Below are 11290 nucleotides of genomic sequence, written 5' to 3' on the forward strand. Positions count from 1 at the left end.
CCCAAAACAATCCAAGGCAAAAAATCTGACCTTGGGTGACTAGCAAATTTTGTCAACAAATTCGCTCTTCTCCACCCTCCCCACATTCACATGAACCCAAAAGGCAACAGCTGACATGCCAGGGGTCAACTGCTGTGCACCTGTGCTTGCTTGTCTCCTGGGTGGATTCACTGGCTTTTAATCTAGTGCCTTGAGTAGTCAATTAGGTTAAATTCCAGTGATTTTTTTTTGCATAATATTGATATAAAAATGTTTAGACTCTAGACCAATGCCAAAAACTGGATAATGTGATTCTTTAGTACAATAGGAAAATATCTTTTGTCGGTAGACTATTTACTCACAACCAAATAAGGAAGAATAGAAGAAATTAACTTGATAAATTATAATTAATTAAATTTTCTTTAAAAATATTGCTTCAATTCATTGTGTATTCCATGAGAAATTTTGTTAGCCCACGTGATCCAGAAAATTCCCAGCTTCCTCCTTTTCATTTATAGATACATATGTCCTTTGTAGTATTAATATCAGGCCCAAATTTGGAAGAGGGAGAGAACTCACGGCTGACAGTAATTCATAAACTAGAGAAACTAGTTTATAGCCCAATTCATTTTTTTTTCCTGTGGACATTCATGGTTAAGGTGGCTACATCAGGTCTGTGAGTCAAATAGAATATTGGCATTTTTTATCTCAAATGAAGTAAATGAACATAATAACACTTCAGAATTATAAAAATTTACATTTTAAATCTGTTGTATCCCTCAAATTGATATTCATTTTTACAATTCACAGTCTACAATTCACTACATTTTTATAGCTTTGCACATTCTGTTATTCTGTCAAATATTACATAGCTGAATGCTAAAATATCATTAGGCCAACCACTTATTTCAGGTACTTGTGAAAGGAACTGAGTTAAGCATTTGTACTCTTACAAGTTTGTGCCAAGTATGTACCAGGCCTGCCTTATTATTTTTTCCACCCTCTGTAAGTCAATATCTTGTACCAAGCCTCGCCTTGCCTTCTGATTGGAATCTTGGTCTCTCCTGACACCAACACCGTGTTGGTTCCAAAACTGTATAATGTATGTTCCAATCCTTATTTTCCCATTTGACTATATCTCCCCAATTGGAAGATGATGGAAAAATATTGGGAACAGTAATGAAAGGACTTGGAGGTTTTCACTCTGCAGACTGAACAGTTGCTTGCTGGGAACTGTTCCCTTGGCTTCCCTTCTTGGGATGGAATGTAACATATTCCAGCTGACGCTATTCAGGGCAAGAAAATAGATCATGATTAACTTGATAAATGACTCTGAACCTAGCACTGCAGCTTGGGAATTTTCCCTTCGAGCACATTGCTTAGGACAAGTTTATGTACCGAGTAAAAAGAAATTTGTTCTGTTTGACCGCAAGTATAGTGTTCTGAAGTTCACAAGTTTTTCTCCTTCTCCTCCTCCTGCTTCCTTTCCTCTTCTCTTTTTAACCTTTCTCCCTCCCCACAACCTCTTTTTTTTTTTTTTTTTTTTTACTTCAGATTGGCCATTTCATCCATAAATGTTCTTTAAACTAACCGGAAGTGGGCCTGGCTCTAAGCTACTGCCAAGTCTCCCCTGTCGTTGGTTTTCCTGTGTGTGTAAAGGAAGGCGTGAGGAAAAGGACACCCGTCACACCTGGGAAGGCGGAACACTCATCCCATACACAGAGGACAATGTCAGGACATTGCGTGTACTGTCTGTGTACAGACAGCACTGACACCACACACACAACACGTACACTACACACACGGCACAAAACACGCACAGACATCACACACACCACACACACCAAAAACACACCACACACACCACGCAAAGCAGACACACAACACACACCACACGCACTACACATACAACACAAACCACAGACACACACCATACACAAACACAACCTACCACACAGACCACAAACACACATACACCACAGATACACAAACCACACACCACACACACACACCACACACACATACACCATGCATATACCACACACACACCAAACATGACACACACCACACAAACCACTCACACCCACCACACACCACAGACAACACACACACATACACCATGCATATACCACACACACACCAAACATGACACACACCACACAAACCACACTCACACCCACCACACACCACAGACACCACACACATACACCATGCATATACCACACACACCAAACATGACACACACCACACAAACCACACTCACACACCACCACAGACACCACACAAACCACAGATACACATACACACACACATGCACACCACACAGACCACACATACTTATACACACAGACCACACAAATACACTATGCACTCCACACACCAAACACACCCCTAAACACAGCACAGATGATAGAAACACCACATACACATATACCATACACACACATACACCATACACACACATACACCAAACACATGACACACACCACACTAACCACAGACACACATCCCACACATACACCCCACACCACGGACACCACACAAATTACAGACCCATATACCACACACACTACATGCACACCATACAGATGACACACACATAGATCACACACATACATGCACCCCAGACAGACCACACACAGATTACATGCAACACACGTACCACACACACACACCACACAAACCACAGACACACACCATATACACCACACACACACCACACATACCCATACCACACAGAAACACCACATCATGCATACCACACACACATCTACACATAACAACATACAGCACACATACACTGTGTGCTCGATGCACAGTGAGGCCAAACAATACTGTAACATTGGAGTTTGGAGCAGAGAAATGTTTATTGCAGGGCCAGGCAAAGAGATGGGTGGCTTATGCCTTAAAAAGCTGGAACTCCCCAAAGGCTTTTAGCAAAGCCCTTTAAAGGCAAGATGAGGGAGGGGCGTGGTTAGTTGTTGCAAACTTCTTTGTGTTGTTGGATGTAGCTGTCTACGTAGGCCATGTCACAGTCAGGTCCTGATGTTCCTGTTATTCTCTGTTCAGGTCAGGTCAAGGTTAGGTTATCCTGTAGGCTGTCCTGTATATTTCAGGCTATAGGCAGCATTCTTTTACAAAAGATGCAGAGCCAGCATGACTAAGCACAGGCAACAGAACACAGAGGTTAAATAAGGTTAAAGTAAAAGGAGCAGATCTAATATGGAGTCAGATTTGTTCCTCCATATTACAATTCTTCCCTTTTCTTTGATACTCCTCAATCTTGAGGAGAAGGTGTTGGACAACAAGAGGTGAATGGTGTTTTGGATAGAGAGGTTAATCATAAACTCAGCAGAGGAACTCCGTTTCACAGTGATTTGGTTTCAAACTCCAATCCTGTTTCATCCTTCCCCAATTCTTTCAGAGAATGGGGTGATTACCACTCTGGCTACTTCCTGCTGAAATGGGATGTAGTCCTACCTTGATTTGGGGAATGGACACAGAGCTGGAAATATTCTCAAGTTCCAAATCCTGGATCTGAGTCTTGTATAATAAAAATCTCATTCCCTGAAGAATTCAGGAGAATAAGCCTGAAAACCAGTCTGGACCTGGCACTTTGGGGGAGACTTGTAGCCAGGTAGCCAGTTGTGTACTTTTATCTAAGTAGGTTTTAACTTCTGATGTGGTATTAACATATACATAACAGGAGCAATTGACCACTGCACATATCCTTTTTCTGCTGACATCTAAAACAATTTTATTGTCTAAAAATTTAATAGTTACAAGAGGAGATCTTGAGGTCATATGGTTGCAGCTGCCATCTGCCAGCAGACACTGCTTTGAGAATGGCTGGTGGCATCCCAAGTAGGACAGAGCTCAGAAGATTCAAGTTTTAGCAATATAGGAATGTGCCTGAAATCACATGCACAATGGCCACCTAGTTTTACCTTGAACGTCTGAACCACATCTATTCCAGTTTTGACTTTCAAATGTATTGCACTCCTCCGTGGCCAAGGCAGATGTACAATGCATGTCCGAAAGGCCACAAAACAGGCTGCCCTGGTCAGTAAAGTTTAAGAAATCATGTATCGGCTAGAATGACTTCCCCAGACCTCAAAATATGTACAGATTTCTCATCGTCTTCCTTGTTAATTGCAAATTCTTCAACAGACCAAAACATGTCCCTTGATGCCGGGGTGATTTAGCTTCTTGCCCCAGGTCTAGATCATGTCCCTTGGTGCTAGGCCTCCTTTATATTTGCCTAGATATTCATGATGGGGGAAAACTGATCAAATATTGTGAACAGGCTCAGAGGTATGTTAATGGGTATACACTTTATAGGCCATACATTTTATTACTTATACCCAATTGCCACACAAGCATTGTACATGTGCTTTTAGCAGTAGACTTAAAGCAGGCAGTGTTCTCCACAAACATGTAAATTAAGTCTGGTCAATTGACTACATAGGCTTTCCCAAACTGGCTGTGGTGGAACTCCTCAGGAGTCTTAGACTGAATTCCCAAAGGCCTCTCAAGGCCAGGAAATCCATGCCAAAGGCCTGCCATCAGATTCTGCCTCGGTGGCATTCTCGGTCCCCAAAATATCAAGATTCCTGTACATGCCAGGAGACAGACAGTCTTTCCCATTCACCTGATAAGGCTGCTCAGAACCCAAGGATCTCCAGTTTCTGGAGGGACCAGCCAGAGAGAAAAGAAAAATATTTCAGTTTTACTCAGCAAGGTATAATTTACCAAATTGCTGTAAGTCATGAGTAACTTGAGGGGAAGTGCTTCCCTATATCTGGAAAACACAAATCAAAATCAGTAATTTTCCAGACAAAACCCATAAACATTATAACCGTATTCACCAGTTCACTTAGTAACCAATCCTTCTGTTAACTTTTTATGAAGCCATCAGGATTTCCATTAGGGTTTTTAATTTCTTACCCAGTTCAGCAGTATAATCTGAGGGACTTCCCTGGTGATCCAGTGGTTAAGACTCTGCACTTCCACTGCAGGGGGCACGGGTTCAATCCCTGGTCGGGGAATTAATATCACGACTTAATTTTGCCATGTCATGCGGCAAAAAAAAAAGGTAGTATAATCTAAAATTTATTAGTCCTTCCTATGAATCTTCTTGAAGATGAAGCACTTTTGCAAAGCATCAGCTTAACTGTCTATTAAAGACTTAAAAAGGCAAGGTTAAAGATCTGATTATACACTACTAAATGTAAAATAGATAGCTAGTGGGAAGCAGTCGCATAGCACAGGGAGATCAGCTCAGTGCTTTGTGACCACCTAGAGGGGTGGGATAGGGAGGGTGGGAGGGAGGGAGACGCAAGAGGGAAGAGATATGGGAACATATGTATATGTATAACTGATTCACTTTGTTATAAAGCAGAAACTAACACACCATTGTAAAGCAATTATCCTCCAATAAAGATGTTTAAAAAAAAAAAAAATCTGATTACAGTGTGTTAACAAAAAAGCTTAGTCAAGTTGCTGCGATATACAACATTTAAAGATAACCAGAATTATGACTGATAGCATTATACCAGGACATATTTACATTTCAGAAACTTTACATAATTTCTAGAATATCTATATTAATAACATTTATCTGTACTGTATAATCTGAGGAGGCTTATCACCCACTTGACAATGCTTCCCATGTAATTCAACATACCAAATAATACGAGTTAAATACTTCTCTCTAAGATGCGTCAAGGGCCCTCTAAAGCATCCCAAAGTTAGCTGGAGGTCAAAAGAATTTTAATTAAAATTTGATATTTGGGAAGTTCGTCAGAAAGTTTCAAAACACTTGGTCAAATAAGATCACAGGTCACTGTAAGACAATACTTGTTTCTTAACCAAAGTGAGAAGAGATCTCAGAAGCAAATATAGATCACTTAAAGGCAAGGAAGTTCACATAATCTGTTATCAAAAGCAGCATTCTAAGTAAACTTGTTCCCTTAGTAGAGAGGGACCAAATCTAGTTTTGCAACAGCCTATTTTTAATAACAAAATCCATTTACTTAATTAAGTTTAACCTAATCTCAGCCCAACCATGTGTAAAACTCCAAACATATATCCTACTTTTCTGCTGTATACTGAAATGTTTCCTTTATTATTTTAGTAGCTTTAATTACATATTTAAATTTAAATCCAAAGCTCTAAAAAAAACCCCTTAATTTCTAGTGAAAACCAAGAAGCAATCAATTATGAACTGTCCTTTAGCATTCTGTAGGTTGGCAAACAAACAACAATAATAATTTTTTAAAACATCTGCTCTTTATAGAAAATATCTCAGTGTGGCACCAAACGTAGTCCCAGACACCTTTAGCTTCTATGTTCAGTACTTAATGTTTCAGTACCCTGCCTGGGAATGACCTAGCTATTCAGTAACCCCCCATCATCCAACCCAAACTAGCACAACTCTAAAATTTAAGTTACCAAATATCTGGAGGGACCACCCTTAAGTAGACATTCCCAAATCACAGCCATTTCTAAAGAGGTCACCCAAAAGCTCTCATCCTATTTGCATCTAATTTACTTATAAGAATTTCATCATACCAAGCTAATTTTTTTTTTCTGTTGACAAACTGTGCAACAGAAACAACATAAACCCATTCACCCTCAGTAAACCCAGGCACAATAAAAGACATGTCTGTATTGACCACACCAACAATTCCCTTCATACTTCCTTGCCAAGAGAACCCCAATACTGTTCAGTTATTAGGCCCATGATTTTCATTGGTCCCTCCTTAGCCCCAGTGGGTGAATGAGGATTAGGTTAAGGCAATCCTGGTGTAATTCCTTTTCTTCTTGGCAGTATTTGATTTAGTACAGGTGCAACCTTGCTTAAGAACTGTGAAGGCAAATAAGGGAACTTTTGGGTTTCCTTTGCTCTTGAAAGGGACAAAAGGTTCATACTTTCCTGAATCTGGTCATTGTTGGATGAGGACTGGTGCCATGGAAGCTGTCTTAAGATCATGAGGGAACAAATCCGAGGACAAAACTGACATGTAAGAATGGCAGAGGAAAATATGGCAAGAACCTGGATCCTTGATGTCACTGATTCACTGACTGAATCTATGCTGGAACCATTAGGAATTAGTCGCAATTGTTTAAGATACTTTTAGTTGTGTTTTCTATTACAAGCATTTAAAAGCATCCTAAGTAAGTAAGTAATGTTAAAGGCATCTCTCACAATTTATACTTATTTTTGGAAACGCTTACTAGAAATTTCTATTGCTGGTTATAAGATTTATCCTAAATAGTTTGAATTTTCTAAAAGACATGTCTGTATTAGTCAAACCAACAAGCTTAAGCTAGCTTCAATACCAGATATCAATTCCATACTGAATATTTCCCAGATCATGAGGACCTGAAATTCATTTTGGCCTGTTTTCTAAATAGTAGTAAGTATTTAATTTGTAAGCGTTTACTTTTAAGTCTATTAAATAGAGCTCATTTACAAGTTAACCTCAGCAATACTATCCAAAGACAAAGACACCTAATCATAATGAAACATACATACATCCAGATAGACAAGAGCTCTCATAGCCGGCATACTTATGTGCAAGACAAATGTAAACATACACACAAAGAACAAAATCTAATACCTGCAGAACAAAAACAAAAGGGTGAAGTCCAACAATTTCCTCAACAAGGATCCTACTTTTTAACAACAAACAACATGCAAATGTAAAGATAAGGAATCATTACCACACGTGTCATGGCAATTCACCTGGCAAATGCAAACCAAAAATAACAGTTGGAATAGGTTGAATTTACTTAGTTACCTTCAAGCTTGCTCCTCAGAATATTTTCGTTCTCTTGGGTCAGAATTCTGAAAAAAAGGTATTTTATCAAGCCAGCTTTCTCTTAACTGCATATGCAAAAAGAACCAGTTTTGGAATTTTAAGAGAGTTTGATCATCTTAATTAATTTAGTCCAGAGTCTAAAGAATGTAGTGGTGGTGAAGTGTTAAAAAATATCTTCTTTCACTCTCTTTCTAGGAGCATACTGAAGATCTCCCAGTTTTGCAAAATACATGCTAGGGGGACTATAAGATGGAACAGAGATCTGATTATCCATACTTAATTATTCATGGCTGGTGTTATCTAATATTAATAAAGCAAACAAATGCAATGCAAAATGGTCTTTCACAATCACAGTTCCCTAGCACCAAAGAGGGAGATACCCATTCATTGCAAAAGGAAAATCCCAACCAATGCTCGACCACAGGCGAAACCCAACACAATAGGGAAGGATACCCTGGTGCCATCACATGCGAGCCCTGTTACCGAAGACGTCTCAACTGACCAATGCATACTGATACACACACATACAAACAACAAACGTATGGTCTCACTAACAAAGGCACAAGCTGGAGTGGCTCACCCCAAAACAATACACACACACAAAAACACAAATAACAAATAAGCTACGGTCACACAGAAAATCAGTGGAGGTGTAGTCTAAAATTCCATTTCTACTCCCAGATGGAGGTCTCCAAACAGACTGGCTTAGCTCTCAAAAGAGAACAGACCCAGAGTGTCTCACTTCCCACAAGGGAAGTAACCCAAATGAAGTGGAGAGAATTCCCAGCCTGTGCAAGATGGAGCGACTTACCCCCAAGCGACACCAAATGTGGACCATAGCTCTGGATGTTTCTCTGCTCCAAATGGCCTTGTGCACTGGGGCAGCTGACGCCTCTCAGGGAGAGTCCCTCGCAGTTCCCCGGAGCAAAATGAGCTCCAGCAGCTGCTGGGAACTTGGGAAGGGGCTGTCCCTGGCCGGGGTCCACCCGCCACAGGCACAGATTCCTGGCTGGCTCGCCATAATTGTTACCGAACGCAAGTCTGTGTGCCTAATACACTGGCCAAACAATACTGAAACATCAGAGTTTGGAGCAGAGAGGTTTATTGTTGGGCCAGGCAAGGAGACAGGTGGTCATGCCTTAAAAAGGCCAAACTCCCGAAAAGCTATCAGCAGAGCCCTTTTAAAGGCAAGGTGAGGGAGGGGTGTGGTTAGTTGCAAACTTCTTGGTGTCAGATCCTTTGTTCTTGTAGCTGTCCAGTAGGCCAGGTCACGTTCCTGTTATTCTCTGTTCAGGTCAGGTCAAGGTCAGGCTATCCTGTATATTTCAAGCCATAGGCAACATTCTTTTACAAAAGGTGCAGAGCCAGCATGACTAAGCAGAGGCAACAGGGCACAAAGGTTGGAGCTAAAGAAATAGATCCAATATGGAGTCAGATTTATTCTTCCCTATTACAAGACCAGACACACACCACACCACACACACACCCCAACTTCAGATTCAAGTCCCCCATGCATGGCATCACAGGGTCCTGCAGGGGAAACAACTTAGTCCCTTCCTTCAGTGATCCGACGCTGGAGTTTTTCTGCAGTGTTCTTCCAGCACAGCTGTGCAGCCAAGGCTTGAGTGTCTCCAGGGACAGAGAGCTCAGCCCTTTCTCAAGAGCTCTGTTAGGAAGTACTCCCCCCACACCCCCGGGTTTTTTAGCATAAATCTGTTCTCACGGCGACCACCCTTTACCACTGGTTTCCGCCCCCACCCTGGGAAAACCTTCCTCTCCACGACCTCCAGAGCATTCGGACAGCAAGCGTGCCCCCCCTTCTATCCATGTGAATCCTGTTCCTTTGTCCCAGTGTCGCATGGTTTGTGTCCCCTTCTGGTCTGGATGCATCTGCCCTGCATGTGTCACGTTTGGGGCTAATGTTGCCCCTGAGGTGTGGTGCCCACAGTCAGACACAGCACATTGGGTGTGGTGATTGTCCATCAATAATTTGGCACTTGGATGGCTTTTCTCACTTGAGACAGATTGCCTTTCTCAACGTGAGCCCTTGAAGGCTGACATGGGTCACTTTTGGGGACAGTGTAATGATGGGTCTGAGTAAGGCCAGAGGGTCTTGCTCCTTTGCCACGTGCAGTGGTTCCCAGACAGTGGCCCACAGGACACAGGTCACCAACGGTCAGGGGACTTACCGTGCAAAGGTTGCCAACTGTGACTCTGCTTCCATGCTGGAACCTGGGTGCCCTTGATGCCCTTGAAGTGTTCTTCATCCGTCTCTGGAGGGCCTGCTACACGTATACATTCCGTGACCAGTGCAATGTGTTTATGAGCGGGTGCATAATAAATTACTGGAAATAGCTGAGGCTTTAATCCTCCCTTAATACAGAAAGTTTGACTCCTGTCAGCCATGGTCTCTGTTTAAAATATTTAGGAGTTTGTTTCCACAGCGGTCTGCCAAAGCCTTCCATGATGGGTGGCGGAAGCCAAGCCGAGTCAGGGGCACTTCACTCACTGTGGAGGCGCGGGGGCCGGGGGACGTGCTCCTGCTTCTCACACCAGGTCAAGGAGCCAAGACTGTTCTGTGAGAAGAGTAGGAAGCCACTCGAGGACACGTAGAATTTCCGTCTCCAGTCTGAGGGTTAAGGACAGGGATGTCCAGCATCTTCTTTGTCAGGGGCTCCTCTGTTGAAGCCATTTGCCTGTTAGTATCCGGGTTTCCCTGGGGATGTGTCCTTTACACTAGTTTTCTCACTTTCAGAGCTGCTATTGTGACTGGTCACCCAGGTACGACACAGGTATTTCTATCCATCTGCCCCACACCAAAGCCCTCCTTTATCCTGGGCAGGAATGGCCCCCGGGGTCCTTTAGAACCTGACACTGATACCTGCAGGGAAGGGCCTGATCCTAAAACACATGAGAGGATCCAGCACTGAACACCTGGGTGATGCCCTCGTGAGAAATTCAGGAAGTGCCACTTGAGATGACGGGTCTATCAATGGTGCTACCCCTTCATCCTTACAGACACGAAGTTCCCTGCAAGCTTGCCTGCCTGCTCCATAGTAAAGGAAGCGAAACAATAAATACGGGTGCGCTGCCCTGCCATGTGGGAAGCGCTCGCGTACCCAGCACTTGATGCCCAGACCGGTCCCTGCCTCGCTTCCCGTCTCCTCCACTCTGGCCATCCCGAGCCGTGTCGCCGGCGGCACCATTACCGACCCTCCTCCTCACTGTGGGGAAGTTCCTCAGGCATCCCAGGCCCTGCCGGGACGTCCAGACCCCACGGCTTTCCTGTAACACTCTCTCTTCCACCAAACTGCTCTTCGGTAGGTCTGCGAACGCCTCGTCGTACCGCGTCTGCGCACCTGCCTGGGGGTCGGAGCCCTCTCCCCGCTCTTGGTCCAGCCTTGCCCTCCCTTCCAGGCCCCCGATTGCGCGGCCCCCAGCGCGCTCTGCTCACTCACATGGGACCAGGGTGTTTCTGTCCTGGT

General features: G+C 43.1%; 1 long non-coding RNA gene across 1 annotated transcript; it reads right to left on the bottom strand.

Annotated features, from left to right (window-relative positions):
• Positions 1 to 2837: 2837 nt before the first annotated feature.
• Positions 2838 to 10529, bottom strand: LOC133098076 (uncharacterized). The gene is made up of 4 exons (XR_009702106.1): positions 9995 to 10529; positions 7785 to 7831; positions 4927 to 5015; positions 2838 to 3139 (listed from the first exon to the last, which is right to left on the bottom strand). It is a non-coding gene; the product is annotated as an uncharacterized LOC133098076 (long non-coding RNA).
• Between the last annotated feature and the right edge of the window lie 761 nt (positions 10530 to 11290).

This window comes from Eubalaena glacialis, chromosome 9 (genome assembly GCF_028564815.1).
Source record: "Eubalaena glacialis isolate mEubGla1 chromosome 9, mEubGla1.1.hap2.+ XY, whole genome shotgun sequence".
In the NCBI taxonomy this organism is placed as follows: Eukaryota; Metazoa; Chordata; class Mammalia; order Artiodactyla; family Balaenidae; genus Eubalaena; species Eubalaena glacialis.